General features: G+C 31.2%; 1 long non-coding RNA gene across 1 annotated transcript in view; it reads left to right on the forward strand.

The window, feature by feature from the left end:
- Positions 1–15,288: 15,288 nt before the first annotated feature.
- The window catches only part of LOC146996012 (uncharacterized), a 126,927-nt gene continuing 122,099 nt past the window's right edge, over positions 15,289–20,116 (forward strand). The window contains exons 1-2 of the long non-coding RNA XR_015042776.1: positions 15,289–15,514; positions 19,661–19,829. This is a non-coding gene — a long non-coding RNA (uncharacterized LOC146996012). The remainder of the gene's footprint in view (positions 15,515–19,660; positions 19,830–20,116) is intronic.

The raw sequence follows: 20,116 nt of genomic DNA on the forward strand, positions 1-20,116 counted from the left end.
CCTTCGCGACAAATAACCTAACCTTTAAGGGTTATAGTTTTAGATGTAAATTTAATTCTTGAGTCATACTGGCGCAGATAAAGGTTGTTCACATAGTAATAAAAATGTTTAAAACTCATAAAATAATTTTGCTTATAACTTCTAAAATAATGAACTAAAAAGGAAAAAAAAATTATCATATTATTTAATGGGAACAAGAAATTAAATAATTATCTTCACTAAATCGATTTCCAGTTTTGTACACAGGCTGTTCGCATATTTTTCAGACGATTTTGCTTCGCTATAAAGAAAGTCGTCTGCTTGAAATTTGTTTTTAACTGAAACTATACTTTTGAAAGTATAAATTATCGTTTGCTACTTGACAGTTTTGTTTCATGCAAAATGACGCTTTGAGCGAAGCAGTGGATGGAAGGCTATGTTTCTGCTGCTTTCGAAGAAAATTGCTCATAGCTTGATGCTAAACCACGATGCAAAAGCCGTGGATTTTCGATATCTAAAGCAACGACAAGTAATATAGTCAATAAGAAAAGGAAACAACTTCGAAGTTTCGCTTCAGGTGGAAAAATTGTTCCAAATACATATCCAAGGAAAAAAGGAATGTTTAGAATGTTTCAAAGATATGATCTTTAATGTTAAAAGAAAATCCACTAATTCAACAGACAGTTGCAAAATGATTAAAATGCTCAGTGTCAATTGTAAACAAAATGATTAATGCTGATATGAACCTTAAAAAGATGAAAAAAATATAATGTGCATCGTCTTTTTTCCCGACATATCACCGAACATAGAAAACTCTGCAGAATTCTTTATGGAAAACATTTACGACGACAAAAATGGACAAATTTTGTCTTAGTAGATGAACCTCGGAGGTTTTTAAACGACTGCAATAAGAAGAGATCTGATTAAGATTAATATTCACAGAAAGCTATCTGTATTTTCTTTTATTTATACAAACACTTTAAAATAGAAGAAATGCCGTCCACAGGACGACACAGCATTTTCGATGCACACATTACTCAAAAGCTCTGTCACAATAATTAAAAAAATAGAACACATAAATTACATACTTAACAGGTTCGTTACTATAGCAACCATAAGTAAATAATGAGACGGTAGCGCCATCTATTGTTGCCAAGGCGCACAATAAATTTGTTTAGTAACAAAACACATTAACAATCCATTTATTATCATAAAAAAGGGAGACAAAATTCTTAAAATATGGTTCAGAGAACCTAAACAAAGTTTTTTGAAAGAGATTTATGATTATTGCTGGTTTTTCATAAAATGGCAAATTAAAAATAAAAAGAGAGGAGAGATCAACTTTAGATATTATCAGGAACACATTTTATACCCTGTTTTCAGACGTGAAATACCTTCGCTTTCCCTACCATCAACCAGTAGAACTGCGTCAGGACAAAACAAGCAGCCACATAACGAAATATACTGTTATAGGATCTGTCTTCTGTTATTCCACATAAACTAAATTAGATCCTATAATGAACCTGACGAATTCTCGCATAGGCGTGAATAATTACCGGGACAGAAGAAAGGTGAAAGTAACCCTTTATTAAATTCAAATCATTAACAGAAAGGAACGATCTTCGTGCTTTACTGTCAACTTCCGGTGAAACTAAAACGTAGAATATACTTGTAATTCAAGTCAAAAAATCGAAAATAAGTAGTGCTGGTTGAGCACGTAAGTTACGCCTAACAGGTTGACTCATAAAAACCTAACAGGAGTGAAGATAATCCGAAATGGCTAAGAGGCTACTGCTACTTACTTAAGGTTACTAGCGTAAATGATAACGAAACGTGTGCTGGCTAGCGAAAACATGCTCTGAATAAACTCAGAGATTCACCCGTTTAAATACGAACTTTCATTTAAGTTTCCTGGTGAGAAAATGTGAGGGGAAGTTGAGAAGTTTAGTAAAGTTATCAAACTTAAAATAAATTTTTTATGCAAAATAAGGAAAACCCCTACACTGTTAATTTCCTGGATACCCTTCACTCATATTCCTATTCAATGTCTTGTTAGACAACCCATGGATTCTTGTGCTTTTGACTTTTTAAATAGCAGATTGTCTAAACGTTGACCTATAATCTTCCTTGGACTTTGAAAAGCTGTTCAAGAGTAATGAAGTAAATGACCTCTTCCGATACTAAAAAAGACTGTATTATTTTGGAAATTACGGTGTAGAAAGATAGTGAAGAATAAGGGTTATCAAACAGAGTATTTAAAACAAAAAAGTAGGTAAAAATTTTCTGTAAATAACATGACAATTGACTAAAAATGTGCGAACAGCCTCTGTTTAAGGAATAAAAGTTCGGGACGTGTTTGATAAATTTATGAAGACTATCACTTATACTTTTGACAATGCAATGTTATTAATGGTTTTCTTTATTTAGGAGTCCAAGCATTTATCATTTGTGATGTAAAATCGTAGATCAACTTTGTAAAGAGAATTATTCAACTTTTATTCCCATTAAACTGTATGATAAATTATTTTTCGCTTTATTTTGTTATTTTGAATCGTAAAGAAAAGCTTATTTTATAAAATCTTTTTTTTTTTAAATTTTTCTTATTTTCGTCATTTAGTCTCAGTAATGCGTTTTTAATTAAATTATTCAATTGGGAAATCCTTTTTCAAGGATAAGTAACCAGTCTTTTTACTTCCAACAATTCTGATAAAATGGTAGAAAAATTTCAGCGATTTTACCAAAAAATAAATAAATAAAAAATTACGTTAAACTTCTCATATAAACTTCATTTAAAAGACTAATTTACACGTTATACAAGGACACAAACTGTAAAATTACAAGGGTTTTAGTTTATTTATCAAACGAAAATATGCGTGAAATTCGTTCCAACGTTTAGAAAATAACGAAATCAAATTTTGAAGAAATCACTTCACCACATTATATTATCATCCGCAGTGAGTATGTGTGCAAAATTCCATAGATCATCAAGATGTGATGTAATGCCATTATAACTTAAAACGGAACGAATGATATTCCCCCTTAGCATAATATTTTTAAAAATGTAGCAAATCGTATAATAAGTAATTTTTAGCATTCTTATTTTAAACAGGGAGCCAGATTTAGTTTAGAATCTGCCAAAATTTCAAAACTTTACATCCGATACCTTTTTTTATATTGAAATTTATTTTTATGTTAAAATGTTAAAATAGTAGATGTCAAATAGTCGGAAAAAATTGTGTAATTTTTAAAAATTCGGCCCAAACTTCAGAAACTTAGTTAAAAATTTCATACGCAAATTCATGCTAAAAGATTCTTCTTTGTTCTATTCAATAGCACAAAATGTAAAATTTTGAGATTTTTAGTTTGTTAGTTGAACGAACATGTTAGAAAAATCATATGAACATCGAATTAAAAACGAATTAAAACAAATGTTCAGAAAAATCTCTTCCCCACATTATATGGCTCGTTATCCAAGCATAAAAAACAGAACATTGCTTGTTGTCTTGTTTTAATTTATATAATGCTGAAAGTTTCCATTATAAATTGTTGCGTGCGTACGGGTTCGTTATGAAATGAATGCACAAGTCCGATGAAAAATGAACAAAAATTTATTATTATCACAACAAAAATGCTTAAATTTTCTCAAATTATCATGCAGTATTACAATATCTCACAGTAGTTATCTTTTAACTACTCGAATGTCCAATAGAACTTAATTCAAAACAGCTAAAGAAAGCTAATCCGCGAATTGGCTACGATCAACAAGAGCAGTTTTCTAAACAACAACAAACTAAGCAACTACTACGAACTTATTTATTTATTTATTTCTGATTCACCTCAGGTATACAACTACTACTACTACTACTACGAACTGAGATGTTTTCCTCCTTTTATAAGATTTTAAAATCACGCGCTAGAATTTTCCAGTACTTTCTCGAAATCAAAAAGAGATATTTATTTATTTAATGCACGCGCTCTTGTATTTTCAATTTTCCGGCTTAGCTTTCTTTTAATATTCGTCACGCACTGCACTGCGCGAGAAATAAAACCATTTAATTTATAATTGAACTAACATTAGCTTTTTAAATACCAAATTCGTAACAATATTATTACTTTTCGTTAATAAATTATTAAGAAAATCTAAAGATTTAAACTCATTCTTTCCATGTTATTTAATTGCGGAGATGTTTTCATAAGAATGTTGATGTTCTATCGTGACGTTTCATGACATAATCCTCATGATGTTTCATATTTTTATTTATTCAAATGACTAATATTTTAATGAAATTTACAAAAAATGGGAAAATTAAAATATTTTCAAAATTTTGTTTTAAGTTTTACAGTCATTTATATATCAAAATTTAAAGTTACAACATATTCTGTTTAAAATTTTTTATGAATGATTTATGTTAAAGAATAAAAATAAATTTTCTGGTTTACATAGAAGAGAAATGCAGTTTTTAATATAACAAATGTTCTGCATTATCCTAAAAGTTCAGAGAATCACAATTTGTAAGCATAAAGAGTTGCTATACCCAGTATTTTTCGTAAACTACAGATATGCATATTCAAAATTCTAGCTCCATTATTGCAACTAATACATTGCAAAGCAGGGTACAGATGCTGCATTATTTAGAAGGGTGACTAGAATAATGATGCAGAATGCGAAGAGTGATTATTATAACCATCAAAATGTGAATTCTCGGTATAGTTAGAGTAGGAAACTATGTCGGCTTGAAAGTCTTTTTGAAGGAGTAATAATCAGTTACTAAAGTACGTTTCCGAATGATAAATGTTTCTGCATTAATGGAAACTGCTATATGTCAAAGTGAACAGTGATGATTGGTCAAATACAGCTTCAGTTTGGCGTTGATTATAAGCGAGATGGTTTAACGCATCATATCGGCAACAACAGCAAAAAAGGGTTAATTTTTTCAGAAGCAATTTTTGGCATCTTCCATTAAAATGCATCGAATCTTTCTAACAAATAAATGAAATACAATGTGTATTTCCTGACCGTCATTGATTTTAAGAAGAATATACCACACATTTTTTTTCTTTTTATTCAAATGAACCATAATATTATTTTATTACAGCAAAAATGAAGGAACTAATATCTTTACACAAAAATTCTCCTTTGTGATTAGGATGATGCTGTTTGCAAATATACCTTGTTTCAATAAGGAATAAGGAAAACTTCAGTGAATATGTTGATGCTGAAAATAATATATTAATTTGACAGATGTGCGTGTATGATGGCTGTGAATCAGATACATCAGTGTGAATCTTAAGAAACTTTATGCTTAAGATTTCTTGTCCAGCAACTAAACGTCTGTCCTTATTCTTTATAATTTTTCTATTATATAGTCCTTGATAAGGATTTTGAAAGCTAATTTATTACTTTATATAGTAGTCTCAATAATATTCACTTTGAAAGTTAGTATGAGATCCAATGGTGAACATTTCGAGCGATATTTTGCAGTCTTGCAGCAGTTTTTGACAAGTTCTTTCCCAAATTCCTTGTGGGTTTTACTCTTGTGAAAATGCAAATGAAGTTTAACAAAACAGTTTGTCCAATGCTTTTATTTTACCATAATAAATGTGTGATAAATTTTACTAACAACTATATTTATGTTAATTTATTTCCTGTTTGCCTTGTATTGTCATGCGCTTACATTAGAGGGTTATGTAAATTATCAAGCGTGCATCAGAGTTTAAAACTAGCATGTTATGTTAGTCAAAAGCCTAGTGGTATTCATTCCTGTTTACTACCACTTTGCTGGAGGAAGTCACTCCACGAATAGAAATTTATTAAGCGGCAAAGGTTGGCCGACTTCAGGAAGCGCCAGAAAGTTTATGTTTCGCTCAAGTGCAGCATTTGGACAGGTTTTGTTACTGTTATCACAACGTAATTTAGCTTATCAGCGATTCGCTGTTATTGACAGTCGACAAGAGAAGCTTTATAACTTACGATGTCCTTGTTTTCATTTGTGTTACCACAAGTCGTGGTAGCGAAAGCTTTTGTGTTAATTTTAATCTACAGTCTAATCTTCTATCGTAGTAGCTAAGCACTCAGAGAAGCGACATCTCGCCCACCACACACATACTTCCGCTAAGCTTGAAAACGAGCAGTTGAAAGATTAATCTTCTTTACCTCTGAAGCACAGTAATGATTGTTAGTTTGATATATCACAGGAAAAGTACCGGAGTTCTTTGAAAGTAGATAGTTTGTAGAGTGATAAGATTTCTTTTCAGAGAAGGAAATATGAAAAATGAGCAATATCCTCGCCGGTATTCGAACTTATGCTAGCCGAAAGAGCTGCCCAATTATACTACGAAAGCGCGCCGTAAAGAGGAAGAAAAACATTACAAATTCTGTAGCTAGAGCTTTGAAAATTGTTTTCAGTTTGCTGTCCCATAGCAAATGCAAATTTTTAGGATTCCGACTTAATGTTAGTAATCTCTGCAATGAATTGATAGATTAAGGAACGAAACAGTACAGTTCTCTATGACAGCAACTAGTTCTGTATCTAGAACTTTCACAATTTTGTTCAGTCTGATGTGTAGCTATATACAGGGTGCGCACTTAAGTCCGGTACCACCCGCTGAACTACCGAACGGCTGCAGCTAATATTCCTAAAATTGGTGTCTAAGTATAGTAAAGTGACTATGCTCTGCTAGATGAGATAGCTTACAGCGCCACCTGGTAAAAACGGCGGTGTTAGCCTCCCTATCTCGAAAACAATACGAGATAACAAGAAAACGTGAATTAAAAAGTTGTTGAGCATTGTCGATTTAGTACGAATTGGCCCCTTGTGAATATGAATCTAAAAACAGAACGCTGAAAAAGCACATTTGCTTTTTCGCGATTCCCGAAACTGTGACGTCACGAAACTTGAACGAGAGGAGAAACGATTATCTTTTTTATAAAAACCATATCCGTAATCGAGGCAGAGTGATGTCGCTTGTAATTCACAGTCGAGAGGACTGTGGTTCAAATCCCGCGGGGTGCATCCTTGTACGGGGATGCATCGTGCGGGGTGCAGCCTTTATAAACAGAGTAGACAACATGCAGATCGTGCACAATTCGTGTCGCAAAACGTATCAACTCAACGCCACTTGAGCTTGGTATGCGAATTTGTGCATTTTGCAAATAGTGTATGAAACGCCACACCTGTTCACCTGAGACAGCTATAAAAGAGTTATCTCCTTCTGGTTGTAAGTTGAAGCTCATGGTCATGGAGCGATTTCAAAAGACGATTGTTGTGAAATGGTTTTACTTACGGTGAATATGAGCGCTAGGCACGATCGGCAGCGCGGTTGAATCGGCAATGTTTTCCTGCAGTTCCTCATATTTCATACAAAACCATCCTACAGGTTGTGAAACCTTTAAGAGACATAGGCTGCGTGAGTACCCCGACTTCGATTCGGCAGACCAGCTAAGGTAGGGCGGAAAGTGCAACCGGAAGATATCTCATACGGCCTCACATATCCAAGTAGTACAAGAGAGATAAGTAAAAATTGTGGCTTCTCAAAAATTCGCTTTTGGAAAATCCTAAATGAATTAGGTGCTCATCCATATCGACTAACACCTAATCAAGCATTACTGGGCGGGGATGCCGAGAGACGTTTCGCATGGCGCAACTTCGTTAGGAAAAAGATAGAGGTCCAGCCAACATTCTTGGCAGGTATAGTGTTAACGCATGAAGCATGGTTTTGCGAAATGAAATATACAATAGGCAGAACGCCCATCACTTGCCACTGGAAAATCCATCATGTTCTGATGACATTTGATATCAATCAATTTCAATGGTTTTCAATTAATGTTTGATATGGAAATTATAATAACAGGCTAATCGGCTCAATATTCTGCAAGGCTACGTTAACGGCCGCACAATATTTAGAATTTCTGCAAGACATAGTACCTGCTGGAGAAATTCGGAGAACGAAAAACGGGTACGGTGGTTTCGAAGAATGGCCTCCACATTCACCTGACCAATGGACCTTTTTCTCGTGCGGATGTCACAAACAACACGTGTATGCGATCCCTCATGAAGTTCTAGTAAGAGTCCAGACGTGTATCTCAGCTGATGGAGAGAAGTTTAAAACATCGAAAATAAAGGCAGCTTGTGATAACTAGTTGTGGTTTTTCTAAGATCGTTTCGTGACGTCACAGTTTCGAAAATTGTTAACACACAAATGCACATTTTAAACGTTCTCTTCTTAACAATCATGTCCACGAAGTGTCTTTTTGTACAAAATCGACGATGTTCTACAACTTGGTAATTCAATTTTTCTTTCCATCTCGTATTGTTTTGGAGATAGGAAAGCTAACACCGCTGTTTTCCACCATGTGGCTCTGAAACCTATCTCAATTAGTAGCGCATAGCCACTTTACTATACATAGGCACCTCTTTTATGACTACAGCCGCAGCCGTTCGGCAGTTAAATGGGTAGTACTGGACTTAAGTGGGCACAGGGCATATTGGTACCTGTACAATCTCAAAAGCGAAAGTAAGCAATAAAATTTTGCGAACTAATCTTGCGACATGTCAAGAATGTATCCATCTTGAAGGTCCCATTCATATCCAAGCTATTTTTAATGAGTATAAACATTTACAGAGTATTACTACAGCTATCGAAAGATCGTATGAAAGGTGAGATTACGTAATGTTTATAAAACTATTTTTTTTTAATTTTAAAAACACTATAACCGGAATAATTGCGTCACGTAAGATATTTTGTATGTCTACGACCAACGGCTGAGAAAAGAAACGCTGCATAAGGGTTTACATGGGCATCGTGTCACGGACGTCAAAATATATCATTTTGCACTACATGGTTAATGAAGAATTATATCCTTCCTTCTGTTATTTTTCCAATTTCATCAAAAATACAAATGTTGTGGTTATTAACTTTTATTATGATATCCGTTTTCAGGTATAAGTATAGAATTTTTACAAAATTTATATTTTTCATTTTCTTTAGTGTTATCCTAACTAATATTATAAATGCGAATGTGAGTTTGTTAGTCCAAAGGGGCTTTGTCCCTGAAGGACTATTGTTTTCGTTTTGCGATTTTGCGTCGGACTCATAAACGTCGGTTCACTTTTCAAACTGTTGCCACAAAATGTTAGAGTCCTGCATTATATTTGAAGAAATTAAATAATGAAAAATCTGCATAAATGATTGTCTATTTCTCGCATTGTGATAAAACAATGGTACATAGAGCCATCGAATTTTGAATGACGAAATCCTACTGCGAATATGGGCATCTGAAATCCCAAATTTGGAATTTGTTTTATTATAGATTTTATATTTTGTAAAACTTTAACGAATTTTTGATTTACAAACTCAATGCTTTAAAAGCGAGAAATGGCAACGTTATATAGGAAAAAAAAAAACTTTTATCTCCAGCTCGCGAGACTGTGTATATCGGAAATTCTAAAGATATGCTTAATTTAACATTATTTTGCGATATTGCTCTTGAACTGAATTTTATGGTTTAAGTGCAAAGAACATGATATTTAATAAATAAAGGTAACACTCAAAACGTTAAAAAAATGCCCCTTTGGACGTAATTTAAAATCTGAAACATTTCAGATTTTTTTTTTTTTTTTTTTTTTTTTTTTTTTGTGTTTGCTTGTTTGTTACGCTTTCATTTAACCGATCATCATGAAATTTTCAAGAAATATTTTTGATATATTAGAAAAGGTTATAGGTTATAAAATGCTTTAAAAAGTAGCTGAAATCAGAGATATTAATTAAAAACTCGGAAAAACGATAATTTTCGCCCTCATTTTTCCGAGTGGCAACAATCTCGCAAGCTGGAGATGAAAATCTACTTTATTTCGAAAGTTGTTGCCACTGCTCGCTTTCAAATCCTAGAGTTTGTTAATAAAAATTTCTAAGTTTTAAGATGAAATAAAAATAGCATTGTCAAACATTAAATATATTATTCTCGATTCCAAAAATTCATGGGAAGCCATTTGGACTATTCCCATGTTCGTACGACTTCAATTAGCCAAAATGTTAATTAAAAACTCTGAAAACGGTAATTTTCGCACTCACTTTTCTGAGTGGCAACAGTCTCACACCTTGGAAATAAAAATGCATTATTTCGAAAAGTGTTTTGCTACTGCTCGCTTTCAAATCGTACAGTTTGTTAATCAAAAATTTGTAAGTTTTACAAAATCCTAACTAATATTATTTAAATGCGAATGTGAGTTTGTTTGTGTCTTTGTTTATACGCTTTCACGCTTAATTACTTAACCAATCATCATGAAATTTCAAGAAATATTTTTGATATATTAGAAAAGGTTATAGGTTAGACATATTAGAAATATATTAGAAATAAATTTAGATTATATTTAAAATTAGATATATTAGAGATAAATTTGATATATTAGAAAACAAATTTGATGTTTTTGATATATTAGAAAAGGTTATAGGCTAGATATATTAGAAATATATAAGAAATAAATTTAGTTTATAGTTAAAATTATATATATTAGAAATAAATTTGATGTATTAGAAAAGGTTAAAGTGCTTGAATGGTTGGTGCTACTTTGGTAGACGGTTGCACGGATTTTTGGAGATTTACGTTGGCGCAATTGTTGGCGCGATTTCTACAAACGTCAGCCATCTTGAAAAACGCTGTTTTTACGCATAGTAAAGTATTCGAAACTTAAAAAAAAAAAAAAAAAAAAAAAAAAAATATCGTTAGAAATAATGGATTAATTTTTTTGTTGAAAATGTCGTTTTTTAAGATGGCAGGCAAGTGTAAATAAATACATTTACTATGAGTATAAAATACTAAAGTAAGGTTATTATTACTTTCATATAGCAAAGAAGAGAATAAAAACAACGCTATAAAAACATTGTGCCAAAGTTTAATTAGATTAAAATATTACTGAAATTGAATATCGAAATAAAAAAACATCATCGAACATTTAAAAGAATTAGAATATTATTAAATTTAAATACCTTAAAATACGTTATATAGAATATAATATATATATATATATATATATTATATAGAATAAATACATTTACTACGAGTATAAAATACTAAAGAAAGGTTAAATTATTACTTTCATATAGCATAGAAATAGAATAAAAATACCACTATAAAAACATTGCGCCAACGTTTAATTAGATTAAAATATTACGTAAATTGAATATCGAATTAAAAACCATCATACCAACGTTTAAAAGAATTAAAATATTACTTAAATTAAATACTTTAAAATAAGTAAATAAGAACGCTTCGTACACTAGAGCTAAAATGACAGCAATTAGTTTATTGTTGGTAAAAAAGGAGGAATGTCTAATAATTTTCTTACCGTTACAGCGGTTATTTCTTCCAACATGACCACAATATCATATACTGCCGTCTCAGAATCGGCTCTTCTAACGGTCTTCATCTGTGATCTACATTTTCGCACTTCATTGAAGAAACAATTAGCGACGTTTCCTTCAAAAATTTAAAATAAATTTCCTCTGACCCTTGTAAGAATTTATAAATAAATCTTTGATTAGAAAAGCCAGGCTGGCGAAAATAAGGTCTCAAAGGACAATTTTTTGATTCCGAAACCAAAAATTCTTGGTACTTATCAAAAACAACATTCATCTTTGAAGGAGACATTTTTTGAAGGAATTCGAAGATATGAATTAAATTTTAAAATGGCGCGGTAATGCACAAATTTTCAGCAACCTATCAGGGAGCTGATTACAGCTCATTAATGCACAAATATTCTAAAACCAATCAGAGAGCTGATTACATCACGCCTAGAATTAAAATTATTTAAATAATCATACATAATAAAATCATTTTAAAAAAGAAATGCAAAATTAAATTGTATTTTAATATTTAACAGCCATAAATAATGTTTAAAATATTAGATTAAATTTATAGATATTAATAAAACCAATTACTTTTTAAGTAAGGTGACGTCACTGATTACATCATCCACAGCATAAAATTTCATAAAATATGATAAAGAATAAAATTTTTATTTCAAATAAAAATGCAAAATTAAATTGATTTTTAATATTTAGAAGCCATAAATAATATTTAAAACACGGAATTTATGCATAATAACACGCATTATTTTTTAAATAAAATGTCAACAAAGTATCGGTTACCATAAATAACTTATCCAGCAATGGGTTTACCATAAGTCGTATTACTCGCCAAAAGAAAAACTGCCAAAAACTCGCCAAAATCCGTGCAACCGTCTACCAAAGTAGCACCGAATGGTTTAAGCCACGCACCTGCGCACACAAACTTTTACATCGTTTAACTTAACTTTATGAAAGTTTCAACATTTAATGTTTATACAACGGCAATCATTTTAAGCTATAAAACATGAGCATAGTGTGTAACATCTTTTAACATAAAATACTATAATTTTTACAGTAACATCTGTTAGAGGTAACATATCTCTTTTTGTTTATTTCTTTACTAGAGCTATCAGTAGTACCCTCGCATAAACTCCAATTGAAACTAAATGTACAGGTTTATGCTTATGCGAAACATAGATGTGCCTCGACTGTGTAATAGAACGAGGCTTCGGATCACACAATTAGCTCAGAATATAACCGCTGCCACTATTTTAACAGGTGTAGGAAAAGGAGAAAGTGGTATCATACCTCGAACCCCTATAATCCCCACTAACCTACCATATCACTTTAAAAGACTGCAGTTTCCAATCAAACTTAGTTTTGCTGTTAATATTAACAAAGCTCAAGGCCACACATAGGCAGCAGGGGTGCATTTGAAAAAATCATGCTTTTCCCATGGTCATCTATATGTTGCCTGTTCGCGTGTATCCAAAGACAGGAATTTATATGTATTAACGCCGAACGGAAAAAAACATGTAATATAGAAAAGCCTCCTAGAATTCTCTTATTTGTGCTCTTCTGAAAAAGAATTAATGTTTTTAATGTTTTGTTAATACTTTAAGCTTTTTGAAATCTTGGTAATGAAAATTATTTATTTTTGTAGTGAGATATCTTATTTAAGAATGTTTTCAGTTTTTAAATTATATTTTATTTTAGAATTTTTTAGTAAAACCAAAAAAAAAAAAAAAAAAAAATAATAATAATAATAACATAAGATATGTTTGATATATCCAAATTGGATTTTACAAATTATGCAGAATAGCGTCTTAGCAACATCAATATGGATTTCTTTTTATCTCATTGAAAAAGAGCAATAATTACTGCAATTTTATACGGAGTGTATTTTTAACTTAAAAAATAAGGGTGCTACTTTGGTAGACGGTTGCACGGATTTTTGGCGATTTACATTGGCGCAATAGTTGGCGAGGTTTTTACAGTCGTCATCCATCTTGAAAAATGCTGTTTTTACGTATTCTACGCATATAGTAAAGTATTCGAAACTTTAAAAAAATAAATATCGTTAAAAATAATGGATTATTTTTTGTTGAAAACGTTGTTTTTTAAGATGGCTGGCAAATGTAAATAAATACATTTACTAAGAGTATAAAATGCTAAAGTAAGGTTAAATTATTACTTTCATATAAGAGAATAAAAACACCGCTATAAAAACATTGCGGCACATTTAATTGGATTAAAATATTACTTAAATTGAATATCGAATTAAAAACATCATACTAACTTTTAAAAGAATTAAAATATTACTTAAATACTTTAAAATAAGTTTTATAGGATTTAATTATTTAACATTAAAACATATGTGGCAATAAATATCTCAGGAATTCGTGAAAACATTGTATTAACATTTTAATAAAAATTAAATTATACGATTATAAAGTAAAAGAAAATTATGTACTTACATTTTTTTAAAGTATTTTACCTGTCGTATATTGATACGTACCACAAAAAAAAAAAAGTTCTTCTAACAATCTTTATCTGTGATCCACATCTCTCGCTCTTCATTGAAGAAGCAATTAGCGAGGTTTTCTCCAAAAATTTAAAATAATTTCCTCTGACGCTATTGACAATTTATAAATAAATCTTTGATTAGGAAAGACAGGTTGGCCAAAATAAGGTCTCAAAGGGCAATTTTTTTATTCCGATACCAATAATTGTTGGTAATTACCAATAACAATATTCATCTTCGAAACGGACATATCCATTCCATTTGAAATCTGAGGAATTCGAAGAGATGAATAATAAAATTTTAAAATGGCGCGGTAATGCACAAATATTCAGTAACCAATCAGGGAGCTGATTACATCACGCATAGAATTAAAATTATTTAAATAATCATTCATAATAAAATCATTTTTAAAACAAATGCAAAATTAAATTTTATTTTAATATTTAACAGCCATAAATAATGTTTAAAACATTAGATTAAATTTATAGATATTAATAAAACCAATTACTTTTTAAGTAAGGTGACGTCATTGATTACATCATCCGCAACATAAAATTATATAAAATATTATAAACAACAAAATTTTTATTTCAAATAAAAATGCAAAATTAAATTGATTTTTAATATTTAGAAGCCATAAATAATATTTAAAACACGGAATTTATGCATAATAAAACGCATTATTTTTTAAATAAAATGACAACAAAGTATTTGTTAACATAAATAACTTATCAAGCAATGGGTTTACCATAAGTCGTATTTCGCCAAAAGAAAAATCACCAAAAAATCGCCAAAATCCGTGCAACCGTCTACCAAAGTAGCACCAAAATAAGTAATAGTAACTAAAATTTTATCCTGATTATCCTGGTCAGGCAAAAGAAAAGAAAATCAAACTATTTTCTTTTCTTTTCAAATGTCTTTGAAATTTATTTAAGGACATCATCGCGGGTAAAAGCTAGTATTTTATAAATACCGTATGAAAATAATCAATTCCATATATTTATCTGATCGCTAACTTATTTTATATTTGCTGAAATGTCCTCGTTAGAAAAATCTGTGTTTGATGCAGAAGAATGTTTCTCAATAGGAAATATTACCAAATAATAATAAACTTTTCAGATTAGACAACACTTACTTGTTAAAAAGCACATTACAAAGTAAATAGTTAAATAATAGATAATATTGTCCTGCTAACTACCATTTGCTTTTAAGCAAGTTATACATTCCAAAGAATAAATCGAATGTCTCTTCTTCTTTCTGCTACCTCGCTGTGGTTAAATATAACTGCTCCTAACTTTCTCTGGAAATGTTTTACCGAAATAAAACAGCGACTTGTATTTGTTTATTTCTCCGAGTTGAGTAAAACAAATTGTCTCACTGAAAAATACTACACAGAAGACCTACACATACAGAAAATAGAACGAAATAAAGAGTGGGTTTCAAACCGAAGGAAGGCGGGTTATTGCCACTACCTCCATTCGAAGTAACATTAGTTTAAAGTAGCTCTCGCTCGGGCAGCTAAAAATTTAAGCGCTTCAGCTGTTCCATTTATCATCTGCATTCCCGCTTCTGAATGAGCTGCAGGGAGACGGAGGAAAATTTCGAACAATATTTTTGTTTAAAGCACAGAACAAAGAAAATATCTTTTTCTTTTTATTCTTAAAAGTGAGTAGAAAACGTCTTTCTTCTACAGCAGTGGAAAGTATATGTTGTTTGTTTGTATTACAAATTTGTCCATTTATCGTAATGTAGATTTAGAGAATTAAGTATTGAACATAGACATAAAAATGAAAGACAATACTTCCTATGAAGGGAAGATCCTTTTACCAATTTTAATGAGATGATTGAATGCTTATCCCCCCCAAAGAAAGAGCTTTATTATTGTATAAATTTTGTGTTGATTTCAATTATCATTGATATTCATTTCGTAGCTAATTACACATATGTATTTTAATTCTTATTGCATGGGTTTCTTTATATGTGATGCTTTATAATGTATTGCACATGCTTTACAAATTTGATGTTATTTTTTATATTGTTTGTACCAGATACAATATTAATAATAATGTCAGATTTGAAAAGTAACAGGAACACAATTAAAACATATACTACTGATACTCATAATGCATTTGCAAAATCAGATGCATCTGACCTATAGAATGGGACTCGAATGATGGAAAATGATCATCAAAACTGTAGGGAATTACATAAGGAAATTCGTAAAGCTGTAACATGTAATAGTATAAAAATTGTTAAGGTTTTGATGTTTGAAGGGAGAAAGTTAAAGAGACGGTTTGTTTAAAGGCTTGCCATTTCATTGTGCAATAGCCTAATTTAGTAGTAAGAATTTATTTTATTTCGTTTTGCCAAATAGATGATTACAGTGAATTAAAATTTAGACAGTTTTACTGTTAAATATAATTTTTGCACATCAAATGAATTGACTTTTCCCCATGTTCGTTTATTGCTTACATCCATGTTTCAAAACTGCTAAGGCTTTTTTTTTGTAATTAAGATATAGATTTCAAATATATTGCACATATTTACTATTCTATTTTTGATAATAATGTAAGTGCAATTAATGTTAAGATTTGTAGTTACTTTTTAAAAAGTATTTAAAATACGCAGATAGATTTTCTGTTCTTTTCCCTACGCATGAAAACAAAATTATGGAATATTACGATAAAAGCATTCAAAATTCAATGCGCAATTTATATAGCATAATTCAAGAAATGAAAGAAATATAATAAAAATATGAATTTTTAAATATGCAGTAACATATTTTAAATAATTTTAACTTTTATTTAAACAAGCAATTTAATAATATTTTTTAAAAATTCTAATCGTGAAATTCTTGTTAAGATATAATACAAACAATTTTTTTATAAGTTTTGAAATTTAAAAAACATATTTGAAAACGTACAGGGTCTTTTAATCACGCTAAATAATAATAATTATAACGAATTCGTGTAAAACGGAAAATGACATTATTTTCTTTAATGGCCCTGACAATTACAGTGATTATCCGAATGTGTTCCCTGGAACAAATAATACTAAAAGATACCATCATCTTTATAAGACACATTTTCATGTATTATCATGTGTCTGGATATATAATAAAATTAATACACGTTGTTACCGAAGGAGCACAGTCCCGATTGAGCACGTCTATCAATAAGAACAGTGATTCTTCAAGCATCAAATTCTCTTCCAGTCTCTTCCATCAAATCCAGTACACGGTCATAACATGGTCATGCACTGTATATGATGTATTTCTGTATGATGACATTGCCATGCCAAAACACTTTCTCGAAAAGTATTAAAATATCTCTGTGCAAATGCCTGCAATCAAGATAACTCCAAAAGAATCGTCAATGCGAGAACTTAAAACTGTTTATGATCAAATTTTTAATTGTACAGGAAAATGTGCACTTTAAACAATTGTTGAAACTTTTATAATGTAATTTATAATAAAAGAGGTTTAATGAATAGTAGCAGAGAAAATGAAAAAGGAGCACCTGTTGAAACATGAATGGAAACAACTGCAATCGGAAGTGGGAGAGAAACATTTCAGGCAGGCTATAAGATGTTAGAACTTGACGGAACATTTTAATTTTGTGTAAACATTAACGTAACATTGCTGTTACTATGGTGAAAGGAGTTCAAGTTTTATTGTTTAATTTGTTTAATGGGAGTCTGAGAGTCGTAGGCATGGAAAAGAGTCTTGTTAGCCTCTCTCGATCAAGCACTAAACTTTTACGGGCACTAGACTGCTTTTACTATCGTAACATTGACGCTCGCATAATTTAATTTTGTGTAAACATTAACGTAACATTGCTGTTACTATGGTGAAAGGAGTTCAAGTTTTATTGTTTAATTTGTTTAATGGGAGTCTGAGAGTCGTAGGCATGGAAAAGAGTCTTGTTAGCCTCTCTCGATCAAGCACTAAACTTTTACGGGCACTAGACTGCTTTTACTATCGTAACATTGACGCTCGCATAATTTTGAACCAAGTTGCAACAAAACTAAGTGAGCAATAAAGTTTTCTTTACTTGTGCTAACTACTGCATCGAGCTTCTTCATTTATTTGCGAGAGTTTCAGTGTTTCAAAGTATTCTCGTCATTACTGTGATATTGATGAATCACTACAAGTTAATTAAAAAGTGTGATTTTTAATACTTCTCAACAACATAGGGAAAACTCATTTGTATTGTGAGTTTTACTTAACTTTTATTTAAGGGCATGTGTCATTAGGATCACATAAGAATAATACCACATGGATTCACGTTAAAAAAATGCACTCCAAGCAGATTTATTCGAAACATTTTATTTAGAACAGAGAAGAGAAATAGCCAAATTGAAAAGGAAAATTTTATAAATTTAATTTAGCATTTTACCTTATATATTGGGTTAGTGTATTTTAAATGTCAGATTTTAAGTAATGCTTAAATTAAATATTGAAGCACATAGGAGGTAAACAGTGACATCACATAAACGAAATTATGTATTTGATATATTTGTGAAAGATGTTATTCATTTGATACATTTGATTCATTTGATTGAGTAGCAGTGCTATGTTGCAACAAATCATCCAAGTGAACTGTGAACTCTGCACAAATGAGTCAAATTTTTAGTTCAAAGTGGGTCTTTCTGTATGTTTTCAGCAAATAGTGTTAACGAAGCTTTTGGACCACAAAAAGCTAATAAATGAAACATTCATAGTTAATTTTTGATGCTTCATGCACGTCATAAATCATTGGAGGATGCATCCCTTGGATTTAAACAATCGTTTGAAGCAGATTGTGAAAGATGACTCTCGAGAAAGTGCTTCCCCAATATACATCAAACTTAATGTGTTTCGACGACTACCAGAAATAAGCGAAGAAGCTGCACACGAGTTTCCTTCGTGATTTCATTCTCACTGATAAGAGACATCGTCGGATACAAAGGTTCACCTCCCTCACGCAGTGATATAATGGGCAGGATATTTTCCATCCATTTGCTAGTAGCCATAGAAAGCGGGTCTGTACAACTATCGTCGGAGATCCGACATGTGATTCGATGCAAAAGTCAGCAAACAGGACACTTTCAAAAACCGTCCCTTCATCCTTAAAAACTGTTCTTGTTTTGGTAGTGTCCGGCTGGCATCGTTCACCATGACTTTAAATCAAAATTAGGACCTCTACTGCTCAGAAGGGCCCGAAATGGACCAATAAATGTTTGTTTAGTAGTAGGCACCTACGTAGCTGGCATTTGTGTCAGTACATGGCATCCTAAACAGCTAACATCACACGAATTGGTTTACTAAACCCGTTCTCAGCCACCGTATTCAACGATCTCTTCTTGACTGATTATCTCCTTTTTCACCAGCTGGGCAACAACGATGCTTGCATGTCTTCAAAGAATTCTAGAGATATAGCACTACAGTTCTTCCATCGTAAGATTTACAGTTTGGTTCAGTATTAGCAGAAATGCCTTAATGTCTAAAGTGACTACTTGGACTAGAGTATTACTACTAAAATAAATACAAAATAAATCCTGACAGCCTGTTATCCTTATGTGCCTTTTCCAATACCTCAGTTCACTGGTATAATGAACAAAGCTTTGTATTTCTCATTGTTTTTTCCTTGTACAGTTTATTGATTTAAATGCATGCAATTTTTTTGATTAATAACTATGTATCTTGTAAGCATTTTGTTATGCATCTTAAAAAATGAATTTTTATTCTGGCAATTCTGTTCAGTATAAAGTTAGCTTAATTGTGGTCATAACTCAATGCAATGAAAACATTTTCTGTTTACATTTATTTAGATGAATAAGGATACATATGATGCCTCGGTAATCAAGACTTTTAGAGAGCTTGCTGACAATAATAAAGGTTTACGACATTCCGAAAACATTAGCTCTGGAAGCCAAAATCTAGGTTGAGATGATGTTGAACAGTATTCATATTGTCAGAAACATGCTAGTGAAACTAAAAGTATGATAGTTGATTATTTACTAATGATAAAATATGATCTTTGCTCTTACCCATGGTTCACCATAAGAGCGATTAAGTTCCCACTTGCTTTATAATTATAGTGTGAACTGGGCATAACTGCATTTTATCATGACCGGTATCACGAAAATGTAATGTCATGGGAGGTAATTTATATAAAGTAAACATTTTCCTGTCTATATTTTATGAATTGAGAAGGAAAAATAATTTAAAAAAATTTTCATTTATGATGATTAGAGGACGATTTTTTTCGCTTCCTCCAGTTTTTC

This window comes from Stegodyphus dumicola, chromosome 8, assembly GCF_044657685.1.
Source record: "Stegodyphus dumicola isolate Sdum_Otavi_A_Nest chromosome 8, ASM4465768v1".
NCBI lineage: Eukaryota > Metazoa > Arthropoda > Arachnida > Araneae > Eresidae > Stegodyphus > Stegodyphus dumicola.